We start from the raw sequence: 13,827 nt of genomic DNA, 5'->3' as shown, positions 1-13,827 counted from the left end.
TTGAATAATGTGATGAACACGCTTATTTATTTATTGTCGAGCTGTTTCAAGACACCCAGCAACGGCCCCTCCCGCGGAGCGCCGGCGGTGGGGGACAGCTGATCGTCATTTGGAGAGGGAATTAGGAATGTTATTTTTATCTCCCCATTATTAGAGGAAACACACATCTGCAGCCTTGTGAGGAGTGATTATTAGCTGTTCAGCTGAGAAATAGCCTGGTGTCCACCATGCATCGTTTACCAATTATTCTGTTATTTTTCAATGCCTTAAATTCTACAAGCACATAAAATTCAGCTCATTTAATCTCTCTAAATTATGGTTTCTCCATCTGCCATGGTCTTACAGTTTAACAAAATTATTATTCGTTATAAACCCAGTAAAGTCATAGAAACAATTGAGGGGACCTCAGATTCAGTGTTTAAAAAAAAGGAATAATAAACATATCTGAACCGGAAAATAATTTTCATATTTGTCTGTGAAGGGAGTTAGGGGATTTTTACAGGGTTGCTTATCAAGCTGACAAAAAGAAATGCACTTTTATATTTTTCTTATGAGATGTTCGGGAAGACTGTGATATCAGGAAGTAGCGTGTTCCGCTGCGAACAGAAAACTAGCAAGATTCCCTGACCCCATAACTCAGTTCCGTCTCCCTGTGGCTTTGACTGCATTGAGCAACTTTCTTTACTGAAACCCTCTGCTTCGTGTAGCTGCCTCGGATCCTCTGAAACACTGACTAGAGGCTCGGAAGGGGTCTGTATACTTTGCGAAGTTTATGTCAGGAAGTCAGTCAGTTTTTCCACGTGCGTGGAAAAGCGTTTGACATTGACTGGCAGAGAAGGTAATGGCATTAAGGTCAATTTCATGACAAAGCAATAAAAAACACTCTGCACTGTTAATTTTTATTTTTTAGGATCTCTGGGAAAGCTGCATAGAAACCCAGAAAATTCTCTTCCCCTACGTGTAATAGAGTCAGCCGTATGTTTCTAGAATTTCACCATCAGAATCTCAGGTTCATTGGGAATCCCCCAAGGTCGCTTTGTATCAGTGCTCACCAACAAATACTCAAGAAGAAGGATTTACAAAGTAGGGTTTTATTATTTCACAGAACAGGATGTTTAAAGCTGGGTGGTCACACAGTTGGTTCAGAAGCTTTCAGATGTCTTCAGACACCCAGGGGTTTCCCAGGCCTCCCCTCTAGATTCTTCAGTCTATTGGCTTCTTTGTCTCCTCATGTCCCAAAATAGCTGCCAGAGCTCCTACCATCACATCCTCGTGTATTTTTTATTTTAGAGAGAGAGTGGTGTGAGCAAGGAAGGAAGATGGAGGGAGAAGGTGAGGGAGAGAGGATCCTAAGCAGACTTCATGCTCAGGGCAGAGCCTGAGGGGGGCCTCAATTCCACCCCCCTGGGATCATGGCCTGAGTTGAACTCAAGAGTCAGACGCCCAATGGACTGAGCCACCCAGGTGTTCCCTCATACAACCATATTTAAAAGCAGGGCAGGGGCTCTTGGGTGGTGCAGTTCATTAAGCGTCTGACTCTCGATCTCGGCTCAGGTCTCCTGATCTCAGGGCTTCTGAGATCGAGCCCCGTGTCGGGCTTTGAGTCGATGGTGCAGAGCCTGCTTGGGATTCTGTTTCTCCTTCTCTCTGCCCCTCCTCTGCTTGTGCTCTCATGTTCTCTCTCAAGATAAATAAATAAGCTTAAAAATAATAAAAACATTTAGAAGCAGGACAAAGTCAAGCGTCTTTATAATTAGTGAAAAGTCTCTTTTAGAAGCCTCTTGTGCCCCACCCCCAATCAGACTTCCTCCCAAGTGACTTTGTGAAGCTTTCAGTCACATGCCATTGACAAAGGGGCCAGAAAGACCCTCAAGGTAGCCATTTCTATCATCGAGATCGGGAAGTAGAGTAGCTGGGGACAGGCACTAGAGAGAGCCTTCTGTATCTTTCTAGACTCGATTAAAGGATCTTTTGGTCTAAATCCTTTGACCTATAGACGTCGGTAATTCAAAGGCCCTTAATTTGAAATCATGGGTAATGTGGACACATAAAAGTCATGAATTAAGAAAATATGTGGTGAGCAAAGAAAAGGTGTCTAAACAATAGTCTAAAGTAACAAAAATACAGAAATGCCACAACCTCTTCCGAGGGGCGAACAGCCCGGCTGGCCCTTTTCACCTGCTCTGATTGTGTCCGTGTGGTCTATTCCAGTCATTTTTAAGAAGGTCTGAGAAAAAATAAACTTGCAGCGTAATGCTTCTCAGCCTTCTCTGAAATGCCATGGGTACCATATCGACAATAATTATATTTGATTTCAACGCTTTAATCATTCAAATTGAAGCTGACGAGGAGTTCATGTTTCTTCCGTTAGAATCGTGGGAAACGGTGCTGGGCTGCTGGCTCGAATTCTCAACAGAGCTTTCATTGGAAAGGAGGGAAATAAAAATCCATAAAACAGGAAATTTGACTTTGTTTTCACTAATTGGTGCCTGGTGCCTCTGTGCCTGACCCAAGACTCACCAGCTCTTCTAGAACAACAGGCTTATAGCTTTTTCCATAAAACCTCAAACGCAAGAAGAGGAAAATGAGGCGGAAGCTGGAGAGGGAAAGGCCGGCGCCTCCCACCGGGAGGTGGGAAGACGGAGCGCCCGTGGGGTGTTCTTCCTCGGGAGCAGTGGTGCCCTCTGCGCTGAGCACCTCCCTGGACACGCTACACGGCGTCTAGGATGCAGACCCTCTTCTCCACGTGGGGTGGATTAAGCATCCTTCCGGTGAAGACAGGACATAAATTAAGGAAAACACTGAATCTGACTTTAATGATTCTTCTAGGTCCTGGGATCTCTCTGATTACTTCTCTAAGCTAGAACAGATTACCCATAAATATAATTATTTAAGTTTATTTATTTATTTTGAGAGAGAAAGATGGAGAGAGAGAAAGAGAGACAGAGAGAGACACAGAGAGAGACACAGAGAGAGAGAGAATCCCAAGTAGGCTCCACACTGTCAGCCCAGAGCCCAATAGGGGACTAGAATTCACAGACTGTGAGATCATGACCTGAGCCAAAATCAAGAGTCAGATGCTTAATGGACTGAGCCACCCAGGAGCTCTGAAAATACAGAGACACACACACACACACACACACACACACACACACACCATCTCCCAAGTGTCAGACATTCGAGAATCCTATTCAAGATCTTTGCCAAAGCCGCTCATGACCACTGGTCCCCACACGCCATCTTGGTACCATGTAGTGCTTCTTCAGGTCGCCTCACTTTCGTGTTCTAGGTCGCCGTCCTAAGTGGAAGTTAAACAGGAAAATACAAAGCGACAGTGTGGCCCGCTCTGTTCATGGCCAACTCAAAGCCACTTTTCCCCATTCCCCGTGAACCAATCCACGTTTCCTACTGAGGGGGCAGGACATCGCCGCCCCCCCCCATCCTGAGGAAGGGGGCCAGTGCGGCCGAGCCACACAAGCGTCATCACCCCGTTGCCCATGATCCGTCTAAGGATGGTCATGTGACCCAGGAGAGGCCAGAGAGGCAGAGAGGGAGGTCAGAGGAACAGTGTTTCAGAAANGGGGACTTCCCAAGATAGAAAAAAAAGAGTTTTTCAAAAAGAAAGACTCTTCTCTTCTTGCTCCCCTCCTTCCTGCTTGGAAGGCTGATGTTTGAACGTTTCACGTGCAAAGCCCAGACATCCACGTGTGTCCACGTAAGGAAACCCGCTGGAACTGCACCTGCTCGGAGAAGCTCCCCTGGGACCTGCCTTCCTCCACGTGCTGTGTGAGCTAATCCCTCATCCATGTCTTTTGGGTGTTAAATGTAGCCGAATATTCCAGCTGGTACAAAGGAAGCATCTCTACTTAGATCCTGATCTTCACCAAAGTGCTGGGGGTGGGGTGATGCTAGGCTGTCTTTGATTAATGGGGAAACCAGTAGGTGCTGGAGTCATCAAAGAGACATAATCCTCAGGGCGCCCGGGGGGCTCAGTCACTTTGCATCCAACTTCGGCTCAGGTCATGATCTCATGGTTTGTGGGTTCGAGCCCGGTGTCGGGCTCTGTGCTGACAGCTCAGAGCCTGGAGCCTGTTTCAGATTCTGTGTCTCCCCCTCCTCTGCTCACACTCTGTCTGTCTCTCTCTCTCTCTCTCTCTCAAAAGTAAATAAACATTAAATAAAAAAGAGAGAGAGAGATTCCATCCTCAGAATGAGACCTTCTCCCCAATGTAATGAGAAGGATTGGAAAAGAATTGAAATGAAAACCAAATAGGAAATAAGCTGAATGCTTTCTGGGCATCACCTCAAGTTATATGACACATCACCTGTGGGCCAGTCTACGCTTTAGAAAACACGGATAAGATGGGTATTAACCAGAACTGATATTTTTATGCCTCTGAGCCTAGTTAAAAAATATAGGATGCAGCAGATTTTTCTAGGTAGGACTGTTGATGTTACTCACCATGATTTTTGAAATACTTTTTGCTTGGATGAACCAGAGATTGAGAAACACTCTTAAAACGCTGTGTGTGGGTGGGTACGTGTGCCTGTGATATACACACATGTGCATCTGCTCCTGAATTCTGTCATTTTAGTTCCAAAGTTAAGAACCAGAAATCAATAATGGTTACTGATGGCCTGGACTGTATCGGGCTGTTATAATGGGAATAGTTGGCAGCAGTTAACGGCAAGTGCCGTGTCGGCTCCAACAAATCTTGAAACGACGCTGTGTTTTGACTTTTAAATCTGCAACAGTCTGTGTGTTTGGAGATTTACTGAAGAGTAGTGAGGTGCTGTCTGAAGGAGGAAAGGTTTAGCACAGGGTGCTTATTTTCTGGATGTTTTCCTTTGGAAATTAATCTAGAGGCAGCATTCAGGTTTTCCCGAAGGGTCTAGTTGCCCTGTAGACCTGTTCCTCTTCCAAACCTGCCTTTTTGCTAATCTCCGAACACCACCTCCCAATTTTTAATCTTCTGTTGAACATTCCTACAACGTCTCCCACAATTGCCGTAATGTGTGATTGTTATCTTTGTCACGTTTACTTTCAAGTACTTATTTTACGTACACAAATGTATTTTGAAAGGGAATTTTAAATACCGGAAACTGTATGACTGGAAAGCAGGGATGGAAAATCAGCCTCTTATCAAAAATGATAGATGACTCTGGAGATAAAGAAAATAAATACAAAACACCGGGGCCCAGAGGCTGCTACCCTCGTTAAGATTTCCGCCTGAGTTCTGCCTCTTTTACGTCTGAAAGGAAGATTCCAGAGAGTCAGGAAGCATTTACAGGAACACACACACCAACCAGACGACTTCTCCTTGAGGGGCCAGAAGGACACAGAGTCGTGGAAAGGGAGTCGCGAGTCACCGTGACAATGACTGTCACGTCCCCCGGAATTGTGCCTCAGAACCTGGAGAAGGGGGACGTCTCCCCGTTTGGGGTGGGCAAGGTTGGCTGCCCTCGCCCACCCCAGGGGATGGATCGTGAATGGCCAGGGAATGGGCCAGAGCCAGGGCGTGTGGTCCAGCGTGGGCCAACCAGACGTTGGGAGGGTCTTCTGGGGACTCTCCTTCTCTTGATGATAATCATCCTGCAAGAAAGCCCTGCTGGCCGGTCTTCCCATCCTGATGTAGAGTTTTGAAAGGAGTGTGGGAAAGATGGCGGGGGTCTAGGACCTTGGTGACGAAACCACGTCTGAACTCACCGCCATATTCTAAACTCTAAAATTCATATTCTTGGGGGCACCTGGGTGTCTCCGTCGGTTGAGCATCCAACTCTTGATGTCAGCTCAGGTCATGATCTTAGTTTCGTGAGTTCGAGCCCCATGTTGAGCTCTGCGTTGACAGCACAGAGCCTGCTTGGGATTCACTCTCTTTCCCTCTCTCTCTGCCCCTCCTCCACTCACTCTCTGTCTCTCTCAAAATAAATAAATAAACTTTTAAAAATACGTATTCTTATGGTTTAGGGAACCATTGGCTGAGTTTTCTGTGCCTTGACCTGGACACATTTACAATTAATACACTTGTGTCTTGTTCATTCCCAAGATCTGACTTCATCCTATGATCCTGGACTCTTAACGAGCAAAGGCTTCCTCTCACTGTCCTGCACAAATCTCATCCTTTTAGCTTCACAAAGAGGGTGCAAGGAAAACTTACATGGGTTGAAATCTCTTGGGATGAAACTCTGATAAAACAAGAATATTACACAAAGAAGGGGAAAGACATCCTTTCGGATGTTGTATGGATGTGGATAGTGTATCTGTCTGCATCAGGAGACCAGCCTGTTACAAGTCACAGACTTTACTACTGGAATGGACTGCAGACAGGAAGAGGGGAGGGTCTAGAAGCTTCAGCTGGAGGATCAGAGGGGAGTAAATTGTGTGATCCTTTTATAGGCGTCACTGCTCAAGAGTCTATTTCAGGAGCCTCGGTGGCTCAGTCGGCTAAGCGTCTGACTCGTGATCTTGGCTCAGGTCATGACCTCACAGTTCATGAGATCGAGCCCTGAGTTGAGCTCTGTGCTGACAGTGCAGAGCCTGCTTGGGATTCTCTCTCTCTCTCTCTCTCTCCACCCCTCCACTCTCTCTCAAAATACATAAATAAACTTTTTAAAAAGGCCATTTTGGACTATTTACATGCAAAATTCTATGTGATCCCAAACTAGGTGGCTTGGAAGGAGTGAGTTTTTTCTTAAAGAAAAAAGTAAAAACAAAACAAAACAAAAAAACACTTCTTTGGTTTGTTGTTCCACTTCCTTATTTTTTTCCCTAGAAGTTAGAATTTTGTGGCATCAATTTCTTTCTAGATTCAGGAAACCCCACCAAAATATAAGTGGTGTGTGGTGGTCAGCAACTCATCAGTGTTTATGGGTTAAGTGTGATGGAATTTGGAGATGTCACCGGAGGTTTGTGATTTTCTCCGTTTGTCCGGTGTCCGTTCCCACTGGCCGTGGGCTGGCTGTGTTGCGATAGCCCAGGAGCCAGGGGTACCTGCATATTAGCTGAGAGAAAACGCACACCGCTTTCAAGACGAAAGCTGGTCATCAGACTCCAGCACCCCTTCCAGAGCTCAGGAGAAGGACATCGAACTCAGTTCTTGAGCGGGGGCTCCGAGGTCGTTTTGACAATCTTACATCTTCAAGTTACAGACACCTGCAGCCAAAACCTGTATTTAGCCTCAGATTAAAGAGACAGAGGGGAGACAGCTGCAAATCTGGCACTCTCGCCGAACAACATGGCCGTGAATCTCAGGCTCTTTACAGCTTCTCTCTTAGAGCTTTCCTGACACAAGGAATTGGAGAATAAACATATTAGAGGAGAAACACATCCTAAATGAGAAGGGCTGAGGACGGGAGGCTCCTGTCACTTACCGGGTCTGGTATGGAACTTTCCACAAGCCTGTAATCTCCGTCTCACTGAGCGGTACATCCGCGGCAATGAAGAGTTATATCCGGGGAGCGCTCAGCAGACGTTCCTCTGATTTCTTCCATCGTTTCGTACTGCTGGGAGGGCTCTGCTGGTCAGAGCAGGAGACGGACGCCACGCTCATATGAGAAACAGAAGTTAAGGACGGGAAATGGAGATATGTTGGCCTCAGAGCCATAACTCCATTGACTGAGTTAAATGTGTTTGACTCAGGTAGAAAGATTCTCACCTGCACAAAATCATCACGGCCCCTGGTACAAACCAGAACATGTTGAGCAGCTAAGCTAGAGGTGGGAGAGGAAAGAGAGAATGAGAGAGAGAGAGAGAGAGAGAGAGAGAGACTGGTAAACCAGATGTCCCAAGCTCCTGGGTCCATGTATTTTTAGTGCTCCAGAAGTATTTGTGGGTATCGACAGATTGAAATTCATAGATCTCTCCAGCTCACAGATATTGTGATATATTTCCAAAGTCCACAAGTTAATTTATAACTGAAGACAGAACTTTCAGTTGCTTATTCTACACTGTTGGAAAGCCAGCTAGCAGATCCATCTGTGTTCCCGGAGGGGCATTTTGAGGACATTTGCTGAGAATTACAAATGTCTCCCATACTGTTTGTCTGCACACCTCTGAGCGTGTTAAGAGGAGGCATTTGGGATTGGGGCCAGTCACACTCATCTAACACCATTCCCTGAAACACCACGGGGCCCTGGCCCTCAGACAGGATTGCATGAGTCTGCGTGGAATTTAAGTCACTCGTTTGCCTAAGAGAGAGATGAAGAAGGAAGCGCATACAGGTCCTCGACCGAGTAGCCTAGTCTGCATCACGAAGAGTAGAGATTGGGACTTGTGTGTTGCAGAAAGACAGAACACGGGCCGGACAAGCTGCAGTCCTACAGTGGAGATGCTCCTCTTCTTCCCTGTCACCGGGCAGCCACCTGGCCCCTGCCAGCATCGCACCCCCAACTCCCCCCTGCTGTGTCCGTATAGCATTGGGAGTTTCCATCAGTTTGCGGATCTGGGAGTTGCTGCTAAGAAAAGAGCATATTCACAATGTACAGAAAAGTGAAATAAAGAATACTTGCCTGGGTACCGTCATGAATGTCGCTGTGGTCTTTTAGTGATGAAAAGAAAGCTGACATGTTTCTAGAATTCTCTCCCGTTTGAGTCTGGCTGCTTCCTTCTCTCATGTGCCAAACCATCCCATGTGTGAGCTGAAGAGAGTGGAGATTCCGGAAGCCTTTGGAATCAGCCAATGCACGACACCCCCCGTAAGATAAATGACTCAGAGGAGTTCATCTTTCCTACGAAGAATATGGCTTTGGTTGGTTTTGTTTTTCCAGCTCGAAGGCTCATACTCAGAATGGGAGAAGGGCAGTTACCTGGTGGGAGCTGGCAGTGTGATGGGCCTGGGGAGTGATGGGTCCCTGGATTTCCCCACATGCTGGGTCTTCCCCGCTTGCTCTGCGGTCTGCACGGCGGGGCCGACCTCCACAGACTCTGTGTCTGAGCCTTCTTTCTGCACCCACGTCTGCGTGGGCTTGACCGGCAGGACCGTGAGGGAGGAGAAGGTTAGGCACCCCTCTCTGCGCTGGGGTGTTTCCAGCATCAGCTTTGTCTTCTGTCTCTGGTCCAGCCCCACCCGCATCCCCAAGGGACACCTCCTCGTGGCCCTGACTCCAGCTGGGAGAGTTCCCACACTGGCTCTGGCCCTGAGGATGCGCCTTCTTTGAGGGTTTAGACTTTTCCTCAAAGTCCCGGATCCTTGGCTTGCCCAGCCCTGAGGGAACAGACAGTTTTCTGACATTGTTCATCTCCAGATTGCCCGGCTTTCCTCTAGATTACGCTCTTATGGTGATGCTATAAGTACAGTGTATTATCTGTAAATAGCGTATTATATACGTATATAAATAGCATATAAAATTATCTCTGTTGAACTGTGTAGGCAGGTTCTGTCCTTTTATTTTTTTAAGTTTATTTTTGAGAAAGAGAGAGAGAGACAGATAGAGCATGAGCAGGGGAGGGAGAGAGAGAGAGAGGGAGACACAGAATCTGAAACAGGCTCCAGGCTCCAGGCTCCAGGCTCCAGACACAGAGCCCGACGCGGGGCTCGAACCCATGAACGGTGAGATCACAACCTGAGCTGAAGTCGGATGCTCAACCAACCGAGCCACCCAGGCACCCCTGGTTCTGTTCTCCTGATGGGACCCCACGGACACATCACTGGCTGGGATGAGACGCTCATCGTGAAGAGAAGAGATACTTACAAAAACAAGTATGAAATGGCTTATTTGGTTTTCATCCAATGTATATTCCCTGTTCGTTCACTTTGGTTCAGCTGCACGAGAGGCGAGTGAGACTCTGTCCCAGACCCTTCTGTCAGATGGCAAATGCAGTCATGAACATCATCAAGTAATAAAACATGTCGACAGCAGCCACCAGCAGCAGGAGCCAAGCCCAGCCTTCCCTGACTGGCCCAGCACCTAACGTTCTTTAGGAACAAGAGAAAAATCACGCTAGATGCCCACCCCACAGAGTGGGATGCAGAGTCACACGTAAACCATCTCATTCAAACCGCTGAGCCTGTGACAGTGTTTGGTCCTGTTCAGTTGTCAGCGTTAGGAAGCCACAGAGACACCTGGTGTGTTCCCAGCAGGTGAGGGCTCCCCGGGTGGCTGGGACAGAGAATGTGCCGGAGCAAGAGTGGTTGATGAGACCCTGGGGCTTCAGGGCGACTGCTAAGCTATCGGTCTGTCTCCAACGGCTCCTGGGAGCTATAAAGGGTTCCAAGAAGATGGGTGACATGAACATATCAGTGACTCAGAAGGCGTCCGTGGTAGCTTTCAGACCCAGGACGGAGGAGGGCCTGGAAACACAGGGTTGTACGGCCATCCCTACTGGCCAGGCTGGGAGGCAAGGACATGTGGACACAGCGCTTCTGACGGTGTAGCCGTGACGTCAGGATCTCATCTGGGCCCTGACCCCTGCCCGTGCCCCCCACGCCCCCGTCCCAGGCTGCGTCTGTGCGTACGCATGACTCCAGAGCATACCCACACCCTAGAAACGCACACACAACCCCAGGATGCGCACCTCGCCCAGACCCACATAGGGCAGTGTCCAAACGCACACCGAAAGTGCAGCAGACGGGTATATCGCCGTCTGTCCCCTCAGTGGAAGAGCGCACAGCCCTGAGGAGGCCCAAGACTGTCGTGTGCAGTAGGTGATGGATTTTGCCGGCACCTGAATGAAGGAAGCTGGGCACCAATGAAACATGATACATCTGGGGCACCTGGGGGGCTCAGTCGGTTAAGTGTCCGGCTTTGGCTCAGGTCATGATCTCATGGTTCGTGGGTTCGAGCCCCACGTCAGGCTCTGTGCTGACAGCTCAGAGCCTGGAGCTGCTTCAGATTCTGTGTCTCCTTCTCTCTCTGCCCCTCCCCTGCTCACGCTATCTCTCTCTCTCTCTCAAAAATAAACATTAAAAAAAAAAGTGATAACAGAGTTGTGCTTAAATGCATACATGGCTAAAGAACTAGGCATCACCTGTCACACACAAAACAATTCTTCTCCAAGTACATAATGGATGCAAAATGATGTCCCTAAATTCCTGTTTGATTGACTGACAGAGACTCTGAACTGAGACCAGTTTTTTCCCCATTAAACGAGTTCGCTGGCATTGGAGAGGTGTTCGGAATGTATTAGCGTCACACTGAGCACTTATTTTAATGCAGTGAAAGGGATGGTTCTTTTTGAAGCAGCCGTGGCGTGAGCCCCGCTTTTGTGAAACGTGGCCCGTGGAGAACACGGCTCTTCACTGTTACCTCCTGGGGACAGTGATGGTCTCCAGGTCCAACGGCCTCTGTCACAGGTAAGGATGCATGTTCCTGACAAAAAGATGCATGAGGCCATGGAAATGCTCACAGATGATGCCAGCCCAACACACTGAAACCTCCTGTAAACCTTTATTTCTGAAAACACAAGTTAATGAGGCCGTTTCAAAACCATTAGAATAAAGCTTTGTCCTTGGATAAAGGAAATGGGTACAGTTCACATTTGATGCTGCAGGACGCTCCTTCCTGGCACTTAATTTTCCCATAAACCCTGCTGTAAAATAAGAAATCTCTTCTTGCGGGACACCCACGTCCTGGAGCTGGGGAGGCGGCGGCCACACGCGGGCGCGTGGTCAGGACCACACCTTCCTCCCAGCTACGCCGATAAAAGGGAGAGTTAATAACATTAATCAGCCTGCACTTTCCCCCTTCAGTCTTCAATTTATCTTTTTCCCTTTTTTGTGTGTTGCTTTCCCTATGTTTGGACCCCTAGAATAAGCTGAGGGAAATTTTAAAACTTCAGTTTGAAAACATTTCTAAAAATGAGGCCTTTTAAAGTTTCCTCCCATAAAATAGCAAGCAATTTCCAGAACTGCTCCTTACTATTTATACTCCGGTGTGGGGTGGGGGTGGGGAACCCTCCCGCGGGAGCGTCCTTTTATGTGCCATACGGAGACGTCGATAATGGGAGGGGGAATTGAAAGGTGTAATTTCCAGCTTAAGGAGCAAGAGCTGGAAGTAAAGAGAAGAGTGACCTTGACTTTGCTGAAACCTGCTGTGAATACATAATTCTGTAGACGAGGCTCAACTCTCACACGTGAACCCACAGACAAGGAGCCTTGGGTCCACTACTTAAAAAAATAAAACTAGTCTTGTTACCCGATGGGGCTAACAAGGTGGGTGGATGGCTGATTTTGCACGTGTTCAAATAAATTAATAAATTGAAGAGAGAATGATGACAGTTGAAAGAATCACGGTGGCCATAGCAAGTCCTCCCCCCCAGAGACCTGTCACTAAAGAGCAGCTGTGTCTGGTTCCTGTGGTCCCGCACAGGTCCCGGGCCCCCAGAGTCCCCCCCGCCACAGGGTGAGGCCACAGGGACACAGCTTCCCCCATGGGACCCGCCTGGGTCATCCGGTTTCAATCACTGTCCTCCTGTGAGCACGTGGCCTCAATCCCCAGTGATGACTGGGGACAGAGGACCAGGAAGGCAGCTGGAAAATTCCAGAAAAAAAGACATAGATAGACACTCCTGACACCCTTCACGGCCAGCAGGGAAACGGCTCCTGACTTTCTCTCCACCGAGGACGACCTTGACTCATTCCCACATCTTAGCCATGGTTTAACAGGCTCGCCTCGTAACCGTGACATCAGTAAGAATAACGAACATCCTTTGTTGAGCACTTACTTCTGCCCAGAACTCTTCTTAGGGCTTTATACGTTTGTGACCTTCACCAGAGGCTGGTGAATCGGTCCTATTAGGATCCCTGAGGCGCTGCCGGGGAGATAGGGCCCTGGCGCCCTCTCCACGGTAACAGACTGACCCCGTACCCCTTGTCTGCTCTCCAGGGGCCCACGGGGACGCTGCATCAGAGCCAGGGTGACCTGTCCCTAAGGCTCACTGCCGGAGTGACTTGGGCAAACGTCTTCATTCTCCGCTCTTTGTTTCTTTATCTGTAAATTGCAGAATCAGTAAAGTAAATCGAGGGCGACCGTCCCTGGCGCATAGTAGGGGCTTTATAAGTGTGGTTCGTCAGCGTTACCGTTCTGTGGTTCTGCCTCTCGGTGGCTACATGGAGCTCCTCCAACCTTCTCGCCGAGGGATTCCTACCCATTTTCCGAAAGCCATACCCCCATCTGCCAGCCACACTCCCCGCACCTCTCCCTTGATTTACGCTCACCCATGGCCCTTCCGTTCCTCATATCAGTGCTGTGCACGTGACTAACGCACCTGACCCCTGTCGACTCCCGCCCCGGAATATAAGTCTGCCTGCGGTGGGGACTTTCCTCTGCCTTCATCATGTCTTATCCTCAGGCCCGAGGTGGCACCCGACCCACAGCAGACGATCAGTGAAGTGTTGTCTTCTTGGCCGATATAGCTCACTGTCAACTTCAGGCTGAACCACCCGCGTCGCCGAGGAGGGCGCCCGTGATGCTTCCTCCCGCGCAGTCCATCCCCCTCCTGGGAGAAGCTCCCCGGCCCACAGCTGTCCAGGCCTTGGCTGCATGCAGCGAATGGCCTCCTCGCCGCCCCATTCATCACACGGTCTGCGGTCCCAATTCCACCTGTCTTCCCCTCGGTAGCAGCGTGTCCCTGCGTTAGGTTCCCCGGGGACACGATCGGCGCAAGTGACATGTTGGCCCAGGATGAGGGGTTTTCCATTTCTGGGCAGCCGGGTGGTGACTCGGGGATCCTGGAGAAGTAAAGTGTGGCCATGAAAGATTCAAGTAAGCGGCTCCACAAACAGGAGAGGGGGACCCAGTAACGTGTGTAGACGTGAACCGTGCTTGGTGCCCGGCTGGGGAGTGGGCGGTCCGTCCCCAGTCAGCTGCCACCGTCACAAGGCGAGGTGT

This window comes from Crocuta crocuta, unplaced genomic scaffold (assembly GCF_008692635.1).
Source record: "Crocuta crocuta isolate KB4526 unplaced genomic scaffold, BGI_CrCroc_1.0 scaffold29, whole genome shotgun sequence".
Lineage (NCBI taxonomy): Eukaryota > Metazoa > Chordata > Mammalia > Carnivora > Hyaenidae > Crocuta > Crocuta crocuta.
This window is presented reverse-complemented; position numbering follows the sequence as displayed.